Raw genomic sequence first — 12139 nt, 5'->3', positions numbered from 1 at the left:
GAGTGCCCATCACTACCCTACCTCAAATCTTGAAGCAGATACTTTAAATGATGACATCAGAACTAACAATTATAATATATGATATATTTTTAAAGCAGACTTTCAGCCCCAAAAAAAAGAAGATATAAATGAACAGTAAATTAAAAGAATAAATAATGAAAACAGCATTTGCTGCAATATTCAGCTTAAAGCCACAGATTTCCCCTGCAGCACTAGATATCTTGAGTCTGATGGCCGGAATTATTGAACCTACTTCCTCTATGCCCTGGCTGCCCTGCACCTGCCCCAAGCCTGTAACTGGACAGTGAAAGAAGAAGCAGCACAGTGATAAGCTCATCACTCTGATCTCTCCTACTTTCAGCACGCTCCTTGTCAGCACATGGCTCCTTGTGCCGCTTCTTCCTCCCACAATCCACTTCTGCTGTACAGGGACTGTAAGAGCCTGATACCAGGTCAATTTCAGATACTTACAGATACTTTAGCTATGATGTAGCTGATATGTTTGAACAGAAACAGATGTCCCTGATCAAACCATCCAGTGTATGTTTTGTTAATTTTAGTAGCACAAACACACTTTTCAAGTATTTATTACAATTATTAGCAGGCTTTATTGCATTGCACAGTGCTGACTGGAAGAGAGAGCTAACAAATAACCTCCTCAGAGACCTGCTACTCCTTTGCTATCCAATCACAGGTTGGGCATTTACAAAAGCAAGCTGCATTGCTCAGTGCACAGTGAAGAAAGCTAAATGGCCAAGACCTGGCTATAGAATATGACAGGTGTATGCGGTTTAGAAGCTTGAAGAGAATTACAATTATTTTGGTAGCTAAGATTGCTCATGTATATTTACAAACACATCATAAATCTAAAACTTCTCAATTTTTTTTTTATATCTGTTAGTGATCATATACAGAATGCAGTAACCCAAAACAAGCAGTCACTTATCAGTAGTCAGATCAATGGAAGATAAATTCTGATTGGTTGCCAGGCATTACTGCCCTGTGCTCACTGCCTGCACGTGTTGAATGCAAAACCATTTAGGATTCTTGCAAATGGCTGAATATTAAGGCGTAGGGTAAAATTCTGTGGTTGAGAAAATACATCCACCATGCATATGTAAGTGTAAGTACCAGCTTTCACGCACATATAGCCATGTACAGCATATTTTGTAATGCGTGTCTATGGGCAAAATTAAGCAACAGCTGTGGCTACCGAGCAAATCAAATGTTAAACTAATATTTTACTCTGTGCAGTCATATGCCCTAATACACAGGCCTGTGCAAGAGCCCTTGGAAGAGCTATACTAGCAAATGGGGGTGATTAGTACCCTCTTCTCCTCTTTACAGCTAGTGTATTTATACTTTCCTAGCTAGGACCGCAAGTTTAAATGTGAGCAGTGAAGACAGTTCAGCATATATAACATATCTGCACATCAATAGACAACAGGAACATACAAATTGAAATACCATATTACTGGAAAAATGGGGCAAACCTCTGGAGAGGACAACAACCCTAGTATCTACCGCTAGTAGTAGTTAGTCACGATCAGCAGGACTTGTTGGAGAAGTTATAGCTTCCCCAAACGACTTCTTTAGTTCCAATGAGTAACGGGAAAATAGCCCAGCTTTTATATCCACAACTTAGGACACCTTCATCTAATCACCAATGAATGTGTAAATGTTGATTGTCCAAGAGCAGAACTTTCACACCTCCCATTCAGTTCTTATGACAATCAGCATCTACACACTCAATGATGATTGTATGAAGGTGGGTTCTCCAGGCCACTTCTTCAGTTTCTGAGAGTGTCGGGAAGACACCCCAGAATTTATATCCACACCTTAAGACACCTTCATCCAATCACCATAGAATGTGTAGATGTTGACTGCCCAAGAGCAGAAATTTCACCCCTCCCATCCAGTTCTTGACCAATCAACATCTTCACATTCAGTTGGATGAAGGTGTCCCAAGGTGTGGATCTAAATGTTTGAGTATCTTCCCGACACTCTGAGAAGCCACCTTCATCCAGTCATTATTAAATGTGTTAATGTTGATTGTACAAGAGCAGAACTTTCACACCCCCTATCCAGTTCTTGGACAATCAACATTCACACATTCAATGATGATTGGATGAAGGTAGCTTCTTCAAGCCACTTATTCAGTTCCAGCGAGTGTCGGGAAGATACTCAAGCATTTATATCATACCTTAAGACACCTTCATCCAATAACCATTTAATGTGTAGATATTCATTGTCGAAGAGTAGAATTTTCACACCTCCCATCCAGTTCTTGGAAATCAACATCTACACATTTGATGCGATAAGATGAAGGTGTCCTAAAGTGTAGATATACATGCTTGAGTATCTTCCCAACACTCACTGGAACTGAACAAATGGCTTGGAGAAGCCATCTTAATTCAATCATCATTGAATATGTAGAGGTTGATTGTCCAAGAACTGAATGGGTGGTATGAAAGTTCTGCTCTTGGACAATCAACATCTACACATTCAATGGTGATTGGATGAACTTGTCCTAAGGTGTGGATCTAAATGCCGGGGTATCTTCCCAGCACTCACTGGACCTGCAGAAGTGGCTTGGAGAAGCTATAAAATATCTAGAAAGTCCTGTTTAATGTGATTACTACTTGAAATGTCATGACCTGAGAACCTTTACAGACTTATTATCTACTCCAGGTCCAAGAAAACCCTCCCAGAGATAGACTTCAATGTCCACACCAGCTGCAGACCCCAAATCCAGTTTATTATTTTTTTTGTACCATGAAAAGGTCATACCTCCAGAACACAACAAAGAACTCCTTGCATCGGAAACAACTGCCAACTTCTTTCGGTATTGCAATCTTGCATACAGTATATAACACCTCTAAAAGCACATGTACTAAACATAACCCAGTGTACCTATTGTTGCCATTCGATGATCTGGATAACTTCACTACATTCTATTAGATTCACTAATTTTTGTCATATGATGACTTGAAGAACCTAACCTACACTTTCAGTGCAAAACCCTACAACTTTCTCCTTCTGATTATAAAATTATTATAATCTAGGCATGCGTCAAGTTGTTTATTCACTATTCAATAAAGTTCAACACTCCAGTTGCAGAACTGCAAGTTCAAGCATTCATCAGAACATGATGGAACTTGTAGTTCCTCCATAGCTGCAAAAAAATAAATAAGGAAAACCACAAATCCCAGTATCTTGAAGCCTTCAGAACATGCTGGATTTTGGGGTTTCATCCCAGCTGGAAGAAAAAAAGTCCCAATATCTGAAGGCCATGATGGAACTTGTGGTTCATTTTAAGAAATAAACTAATAACTTCAAGTCCCAGCATCTGAAAGATATCAGGACATGCTGGATGCTTGGGGTTTTGCTTCAGATGGAAAAAAAAGTAAGTAGAACCACAAGTTGCCATAGCTGGAAGCCATGAAGACAAGATAGAAATTGTGTTTCCTCTGCAAAACAAATAAATAAATAATAACCAATAATAACAAGTGCTTGCATCTGAAAGCCAAAAGGAAATGCTGGAATTTGGGATTCTGCTGCAGATGTAAAATAATTAGAAGAACTGCATGTCCCCATATCTGGAGGCCACCAGGACTTGATGAAACTTGTGGTTCCATTGCAGTTAAAAGAAATAGTATTAACCACAAGCTCCAGTAAAAGAATGAAAAGAACTACAAGTTCCAGTATCTGAATGCCATCAGGCCTTACTGTAAATTGTGGTTCCACTCCTGCTGAAAAAAAAATAGTTGGAACTGCAGGTCCCAGCATCTGTAAGCCATGAGGACACGATAGAACAAGTGGTCCCCCCTGTAGATAGAAGACAGATAAAGAGAAGCACACGTCTTGGCATCTGGCCATAATGGAACTCATGGTTCCTCTGAAAGTATCAGTATCTGGAGGCCATCAGGACATTCTGGAACTAAATTGCAGTTCCGCTGCAGTTGGAAGACAAATAAGAAGAACCACAAATCTCAGTATCTGGAGGCCACGAGGACACACTGAAACTTGTGGTTCCTCTGCAGTTGGATGAAACAAAATAACCACAAGTCTCAGCATCTGGAGGCTGTCAGCACATACAGCAAACTGTACTTTCTCTGCAACTGGAAGACAAATGAAAATAAACAAGTCCTAGAATCTTGAGGCCATAAGGACATACTGGAACTTGTGCTTCCCCTGCAGCTGGAAAAAAAAAACCTCAAGTCCCAGCATCTAGAGGCTGCACTTGGGATTCCCCTGCAGCTGGAAAAAAAATAAGAACCACCAGCCTCAGTATTTGGAGGCCATGAGAACATTCTGGAACTAAGCTGTGGTTCCTCTGCAGCCGAAAGACAAGTAAGAACCACCAGCCTCAGTATTTGGAGGCCATGAGAACATTCTGGAACTAAGTTGCGGTTCCTCTGCAGCTGAAAGACAAGTAAGAACCACCAGCCTCAGTATTTGGAGGCCATGAGAACATTCTGGAACTAAGTTGCGGTTCCTCTGCAGCTGAAAGACAAGTAAGAACCACAAGTCTCATTAAGTTGAAGTTCCCCTGCAGCTGGAAAACAAGTAAGAACATAAATAAGAACCACAAGTCTCAGTATCTGGAGGATATGAGGACTTACTCGATCTTGTGGTTCCTCTGCAGCTGGAAGACAAATAAGAAGGTCCACAAGTCCCATCATTTGGTGGCTTTCAGAACATGATGGAACAAGTGGTTCCCCTGCAGATAGAAGACAGATAAAAAGAAGTACACGTCTTGACATCCAGCCATGATGGAACTTGTGGTCCCTCTGAAAGTATCAGTATCTGGAGGCCATGAGGACATTCTGGAACTAAGTTGCAGTTCCTCTTTAGTTGGAAGACAAGTAAGAAGAACCACAAGTCTCTGTATCTGGAGGCTATGAGGACATGCTAGATCTTGGGGTTCCTCTGTAGCTGGAAGACAAATAGGAATCACACAAATCTCACCATCTGGAGACTATGAGGACATGCTTGAACTTGTAGTTCTTCTGCAGCTGGAAGACAAATAAAAAACACAAGTTCCAACATCTGTAGGTTATGAGGACATGCTGGAACTTGTAGTTCCCCTGCAGCTGGAAGACAAATAAGAAGAACCACAAGTCCCAGAATCTGGAGAGTATGAGGACATACTAAATATTGGGGTTCCTCTGCAGCTGGAAGTCAAATAAGCACAAGTCTCAGCATCTGGAGGCTATGAGGACATACTAGATATTGGTATTCTTGTGCAGCTGGAAGACAAATAAGAATAACCACAAGTCCCAGCATCTGGAGATCATGAGGACATATTAGATATTGAGATTCCTCTGCAGCTGGAAGACAAAAAGGAATAACCACAAGTCCCAGTATCAGGAGGCTTTGAGGACATACTAAATAAATATTGGGGTTCCTCTACAGATGAAAGACAAATAAGAACCATATGTCTGGGCATCTGGAGGCTATGAGGACATATTGGATATTGGGGATCCTCTGCAGCTAGAAGACAAATAAGAAAAAACACAAGTCCTAGCATCTGGAGGCTATGAGGACATATTGGATATTGGGGTTCCTCTGCAGATGAAAGACAAATAAGAACCATATGTCTGGGCATCTGTAGGATATGAGGACATACTGGATATTGGGGTCCCTCTGCAGCTAGAAGACAAAGAAGAACCACAATCCCTGCATCTGGAGGCCATACTAGATATCGGTGTTGCTCTACAGCTGGAGGACAAGAAGAAGAATAAGCACAAGTCCCAGCATCTGGAGGCTATGAGGACATACTAGATATTGGGGTTCCTCTGCAGCTGCAAGACAAGACAAGGAAGCACAAGTCCCAGCAACTGGAGGCCACAAGGACATACTACATATTGGGGTTCCTCTGCAGCTGAAAACAAGAAGAAGAAGCACAAGTCTCAGCATCTGGAGGCCATGAGGACATACTAGATACCAGGGTTCCTCTGCAGTTGGAAGACAAGATGAAGAACCAAAATCCCCAGCATCTGGAAGCTATGATGCCATACTAGATATTGGGGTTCCTCTGCAGCTGGAAGACAAGAGGAAGAAGCACAAGTCCCAGCATCTGGGGGCCATGAGGACATACTAGATATTGGGGTTCCTCTGCAGCTGGAAGACAAGTGGAAGAAGCACAAGTCCCAGCATCTGGAGGCCATGAGGACATACTAGATATTGGGATTCCTCTGCAGCTGCAAGACAAGAAATGGAAGCACAAGTCCCAGCATCTGGAGGCCATGCTGACATACAAGATATTGGGGTTTCTCTGCAGCTGGAAGACAAGATGAACAACCACAAGTCCCAGCATCTGGAGGCCATGAGGACATACTAGATATTGGGGTTCCTCTGCAGCTGGAAGACAAGATTAAGAACCACAAGTCCCAGCATCTGGAGACCATGAGGACATACCAGATATTGGGGTTCCTCTGCAGCTGGAAGACAAGTTAGAAGAAGCACAAGGCCCAGTATCTGGAGGCTCTGGGGACATACTAGATATTGGGGTTCCTCTGCAGCTGGAGAACAATAAGAAAAAGCACAAGTCCCAGCATCTGGAGACCATGAGGACATATTAGATATTGGAGTTCCTCTGCAGATGGAAGACAAGGTGAAGAACCACAAGTCCCAGCATCTAGAGGCCATGAGAACATACTAGATATTGGGGTTCCTCTGCAGCTGGAAGACAAGAAAAACCACAGGTCCCAGCATCTGGAGGTCATGAGGACATTTTAGATTTCTGGGTTCCTCTGCAGCTGGAGGACAAGGTGAAGAACCACAAGTACCAGCATCTGGAGGCCATACTAGATATTGGGGTTCCTCTGCAGCTGGAAAACAAGATTAAGAACCACAAGTCCCAGCATCTGGAGACCATGAGGACATACTGCAGCTGGAAGACAAGTTAGAAGAAGCACAAGACCCAGTATCTGGAGGCTATGGGGACATACTAGATATTGGGGTTCCTCTGCAGCTGGAAGACAAGAAGAAAAAGCACAAGTCCCAGCATCTGGAGGCCATGAGGACATACTAGATATTGGGGTTCCTCTGCAGCTGGAGAACAAGAAGAAAAAGCACAAGTCCCAGCATCTGGAGGCCATGAGAACATACTAGATATTGGGGTTCCTCTGCAGCTGGAAGACAAGGTGAAGAACCACAAGTCCCAGCATCTGGAGACCATGAGAACATTTTAGATTTCGGGGTTCCCCTGCAGCTGGAGGACAAGGTGAAGAACCACAAGTCCCAGCATCTGGAGTCCATGCTGGAACTTGTGGTTCCTCAGCAGCTGGATGAAAAGTAAACCGTGGTAACAATGAGTCGGGGGCAGAGCAGAGTCAGGGTCCCCAGGAGGGGTCGGGCACATGGCAGCGGCTGGTCCGTCCAATTCTCCGGGCTGACATGGAAGGAGGAGCGGCTCGGTGAGCACATGTATGGGTGACATTACCTGTCCGCACAGCCGGGGCATCCACCGGAGGGCAGAGCGGGGAGGAGGAGGAGGAGGAGGAGGGCTCTTCTATGATCTTTCCTGCTTGATTGCCCCTCACAAAGTCCCCGGCCACACAGGTAGCCCCGCTCCGCCGCCTACAGCCATCCTCCCCATACACAGCGCTGCCAGTCCATGGGGGAGGAGGACGGGCAGAGATAGTAGAGGAAGTAGTAGCGGAGGAGGTAGTGGTAGTAGCAGCGGAGGAGGTAGCAGTGCTTGTAGTAGTAGAGTGGAGGCAGCAGCGTGCCTCTTCCTCCTCTCCCCGTCCTCCCTCCTCCTCTCCTCTCCTCTCTCTTCTATTCCCACTTTTCTTCTCTTTCCCACGCTGGCTGATGTGACCTCGCTTCAAAAACCGTTTGACATGGAGGAGAACATTTCCGCATTCCTCCGACTACAAAGAGCCAGCCGCCTCCTCCTGTGCCCTCCCTGCCAGGGGGGACCCCGGGAGACACACGGCGAAGGGGCACTTTATATTACTTTCACCCCAACTTCCCTCTTCTCTCTCCATGGCTTACAGTTTTACTTTTGTCACTTTATATTTTTGTTTTTACTTTCTTGATATATATATATATATATAGGTGCACCCCAAATTTTATAAGACATGGACGGTGTTAGCAGGGCAGTGGACTTGTCAGTAGGGCAGTGGATGGTGTCAGTCGTTTTTTTTACTTTACTTACTTTTCTTTTTTTATTAATTAAAAAAATAAATAAAATGAGGAGCCCCACTGGGGGGCTTTGGTGAAATATCAGCAGGGAGAATCTGCACCACACAGGGTGATTAGGGTGTGCCCAGGCACGTCCGGCACACCACCGGCACACACCTATTTTATATATATATATATATATATATGCTGTATCTATTTACATCTGCTTACCAATCATCAATATCTATCTATAACGTATCCTTAGCCTACATATATCATAAATATCTATCTGGTTATCTATAATCCAATAATCTTTATCTAGTTGCCATTAATCTAACTCTATCAATCACTTATCATGAATATAAATCTGTCTAAAATCTATATTACTGTGTGTATATATATATATATATATATATATATATATATATATATATATATATATATATATATATACATAAATACAATCTTTTTATCTGTATATCTTTAATCTGTATCTATTTACATATATAAATCTATGTCTGATTAGCTGTCTATTATCAATATCTATCTATCTATCTATCTATCTATCTATCTATCTATCTATCTATCTATCTATCATCTATCTATCTATCTATCTATCTATCTATCTATCTATCTATCTATCTATCTATCTATCATCTATCTATCTATCCATCTCCATTCACACTTTTGTGACTTGTTATGTTTCAAAGTTGCATGACAAAGTTGTTCCCCATGTTTTCCAATGATAATCATCAGGGCCGTCTTTAATATTGATTGGACCCTGGGCAAAACTTTTCTTGCCCCCCCCCCCCCCCCCCATGCAGTTTTGCTCTCTACCTGCTCTGAGACATACAATAAATAGCAGCTAGACTAAAATCAGTTTACTGAATCAGATCAGGCAGCGATTGCGATTGGTTGCCAGAGGTTACAGTGTATCATTACCGCTCACTGACTGGTTGCTAGAGGTTACAGCACACATTACAGCTCACTGATTAGTTGCTTGAGGTTACAGCACGTGATTTCTACTTGTTGAGATTAGTGTACAGTAATACTGCTCACTGATTCGTTGCTAGAGGTTACAGCAGATCATCTCCTCACTCCAGGGGTCATGCTATACATATGGATGCCGCCTTTATTTGCATATCTATGCAGCTATTTACATATGAAAGCTGCTGATATTTACATATGAATGCTGGTTGTTTACATGTAAACACAGGGTATGCAGGTGAGTCATCTGTACACAACAATAGGGCAGAGCTGGGCAGCATTAGTAGCATCATTTCACACTGAGATAGTGGGACACAGCAAGACACAAGGAAATTTAAACTGGGATAGCTGGCAAGTATGAGGCAGCTGCTTTGGGCCCCACAACAATGACAGGGCCCAGGGCAGCTGCACCTTTTGCCCTGCCTTAAAAACAGCCCTGATAATCATTCATATGTGTGCGACTTAAAGTCGCAGCAACTTCAAAGTAATTCACACACTACTTTGGTCTGACTTTCATGCAACTACAGTGCCATACATACACTTAAATGTTAACCCTGAAAAGTTGCATGAAAGTCATACCTAATCATCGATACCTATCTATCACAATCTATAATATGTATCCTCAGTCTTCTTATATCTATCATCAATATCTATGATCTCTCATTAGTCCACACCCAGCATCTATTTATCTGTATATCTATAATCTGTACCTGTATACATATTTACTTCTATGCCTTTTACCGGTCTATCATCACTATCCATCCATCCATCCATCTATCATTGGCTTATCCTATCTATCTATCTATCTATCTATCTATCTATCTATCTATCTATCTATCTATCTATCTATCTATCTATCTATCTATCTATCTATAATATCATTTACCATCAATATCTGTAATTGTATCATCCATCCACATCTATCACCTATGATCAGTATCTATTAATTAACATAGCCATAATCTTTAATCGGTAATCTATAAGTGACAACCTATTTATAATATAATCTATCATTATTCTGTACTTGTCTGCATATCTATCTATAATTTATTATCAATAGCTATCTATCAGTCATCAATATCTAGTATTGGTATTAATTTACCTACCTGTAATTTATTACCAGTCTATTGATATCTACTTATTATCTATATCTATGTAATAGAAGCTCTCATCAACATCTATAATTTATACTGTATGTATTCACCTACCTATCATTTATTAGCAGTCTACTGTTAACCACCTATAATCTAAAATATATAGATATAGCTATAGATATTTCCTACTATATATATATATATATATATATATATATATAGATATATATAGCTATATATATATATATATATATATATATATATATATATATATATATATATATATATATATATATATACACACACACAGACATATATATATATATATATATATATGTATATATATATGTATGTATATATATAGATAGATAGATAGATAGATAGATAGATAGATAGATAGATAGATAGATAGATATTCTATCAATAATATCTATCTGTTATTTCTTGAATATCTACCTGTCTATAATGCCATCTACTTTTATTAGCAATAATCTATCATCAGTCCACATCTGTCTATCATTCAGGGTTGCCAACTGTCAGTAAATTTACAACAGTTTTGTAAAAACAAGTGATTTTTTACAACTGTCTGTAAATATCAGGGGCTGATAATTTGTCATGTCGTGTTGACAATTTAAGTGTAAATCACGCAAATGAAATTTTATGGGTATTGTCAGTGTTTCCATATTATGTTTGTACTGTTTAAATATTGGTTGTCTTAGTTTTTATTAGGAGTTCTGTCATTTTTCAGGTTGACAGTAAAAAATGTGCTCCCTCAGTAAATTGTCCATGTTTTATATAGACAAAGAGGGAGAGAGAGAAAGAGAGATATCTATATAATATCTATATATATATATATATATATATATATATATATATATATATATATATATATATATATATATATATATTTTTTTTTTTTTTTTTTTTTTTTTTTTTTCTTACACCAACTCTACTCCTTTTTCTGTTTCTGTTTTATCGCATGTTCTTAATTTATTGTACTTGCACCACTATTTTTATTTATCATATTTGTTTCATATTTATGTATGATATGTATCATATTTATTTTTATTTATCATATTTGTTTATTAATTTTCCTTTTCATAGATATATGTTTTTCTATATCATTTTAAATATTACCAAAATATATATTTATATAAGGGAAAAAAATGACATATGACTGTACAGTATATTAGTGTCTCCATATTTAGTTTAATATATTTTTCTTTATATATTATTATACTGATTCATACTCTGTAGGTAAAAATTACTAATCATTCATTAGTAAGTGTCATAAAGCTACAGCGTCGCACGACCGCACAATTGTCAGTTAAAGTAACGCAGTGCCGTATTACAAGAAATGGCCTGGGCAGAAAGGGGGGTAAACCTTCTGGGGGGCAAGTGGTTAAAGTGGCTGTAAACCCTTACATATACCCAGTGAAGTGACTGGCCTCAGGTTATACACAGAGATGAAACAAATCCTCCTACACAAGTTGTACCTGTTTATCTGCTGTCTTCTGTTCTCTACATCTGTCCAAAACTATAAAGTGTGTCTAATCCTTCAGAAAAAAAGAGAAGGGTGGAGAGCTGAAGTTACACTCTGCACAGTTCAGTGAGGATAGCTCTGACAGCTGATTGGAGGGAAGAGAAATTTTGAAAAAACAAACAAAACAGTTTTATATTCTGTTATAAAATTTTGCAAACAGGTAATTTTTCTCCTTCAATGATGTACACTGATGAGGCTGAACTGATGGGCACTGATATGGCGGCACTGATGGACACTGATAGGTGTCACTGGTGGGCACTGTTAAGGCGGCACTGGTGGGCACTGATAGGTGGCACTGGTGGACACTGAGAGGTGGCACTGATGGGAGTCACTAAAGGGCACTGATAGGTGGCAGTGATGGGCACTGATGGGTGGCAGT

General features: G+C 40.2%; 1 protein-coding gene across 1 annotated transcript in view; it reads right to left on the bottom strand.

Moving 5' to 3' along the window:
• The window catches only part of CDK6 (cyclin dependent kinase 6), a 263638-nt gene extending 255795 nt beyond the window's left edge, over positions 1–7843 (bottom strand). The window contains exon 1 of the mRNA XM_077490798.1: positions 7451–7843. The gene's annotated coding sequence lies outside the window, so the exon portion shown is untranslated. The remainder of the gene's footprint in view (positions 1–7450) is intronic.
• Between the last annotated feature and the right edge of the window lie 4296 nt (positions 7844–12139).

This window comes from Lithobates pipiens, unplaced genomic scaffold (assembly GCF_037356315.1).
Source record: "Lithobates pipiens isolate NorthernLeopardFrog02 unplaced genomic scaffold, aLitPip1_a1.2 Scaffold_19, whole genome shotgun sequence".
Lineage (NCBI taxonomy): Eukaryota > Metazoa > Chordata > Amphibia > Anura > Ranidae > Lithobates > Lithobates pipiens.
Note: the sequence above shows the minus strand (reverse complement) of the source record. Positions and strands in the feature narration are given on the sequence as shown.